Raw genomic sequence first — 1198 nt, forward strand, 5'->3', positions numbered from 1 at the left:
TGTGTATAAGAGACAGTAATAGTAATATACATATCACTGAGTAAAGTTAGTTAACATCAAAGTACAAAGAAGGATACCATTTAGGTTTTATCTTTTAAAAAAATTATATTTAATTTGGATAAAAATTTTTTTTTAAGGAGCGCGCTTACACTTGGTACCCTTTTTTTACTTTTTTTAAAGTCAATTTTGTAACGATTATAGATTGCCAAATGTCGACAATTATTGTGGAACAAACATTGTTTAGAAAATTTTATATCGAATTTTTTAATATGCTCTGAGATTGCGCGCGTGCGCGGAAAAGGCTATCTATAGGAAAGACTGTATCTGGATCTAATGATATGGGCGCATCGCAAGAACAGTAGACAGTTTGTACTATTCTTTCGAGATCTGTACTTCGGACGTTACGTTTTCCCCGATTGCTTTCTCTTATACTTATATTTATTTATAATAACATATATCTTTGCAAATTCTTTTTATAAATGTATAAAATAGATTTTAACGGTTTTACAAATATGCATTTTATATATATTTAACGTGAGTGACGTAAGAGATCATAGTTTTATTTTATTTATTGTGAAATACGTGCAAATCACGAAGAACTATAATTATCAGCTATGACAAAGTTCTTGGCAATTATTACAGCAACAATAACACGTTTGGTGTTTGCCTTGCATAGTCTCTTCGTTATTTGGCATGTGACGAATTTCAAGGGAAATTCATATTTCTGGTGGTTGAGCTGTCCTATCTTGTTACTAACCTTTGAGGGTATTTTCACGCTTACTATAAAGGAAAATCATGAATGGAAATGGTATGGCAACTACCGCTAATATTATTATGCTTTCAAAAAGTTTTAATTACATATAATTACATACAAAATAATGAAATTAAAAATAATTTAGTTTCTATAACTTTTTAAAAATAAAAAAAGGTAAATTAAAATATATTTCAACAATAATATTGATAAGACTATTATATGTATACAACTAATGTAAGATATTTCAATTTTTTAACTGATTATATTCTGCTTATAAATATAAATGTAGGGGAGAGTTGATATAAATGCGTACCAATCATCTAAATCGTATCTCATCAATATTATTACTTAATAAAATTAACATTTAATTACAGAATAGATTTTAGCGGCTTCACAAATATAGATTTTATATATATTTAACGTGAGTGATCATAGTTTCATTTT

This window comes from Wasmannia auropunctata, unplaced genomic scaffold (genome assembly GCF_000956235.1).
Source record: "Wasmannia auropunctata unplaced genomic scaffold, wasmannia.A_1.0 LD336090.1, whole genome shotgun sequence".
NCBI lineage: Eukaryota > Metazoa > Arthropoda > Insecta > Hymenoptera > Formicidae > Wasmannia > Wasmannia auropunctata.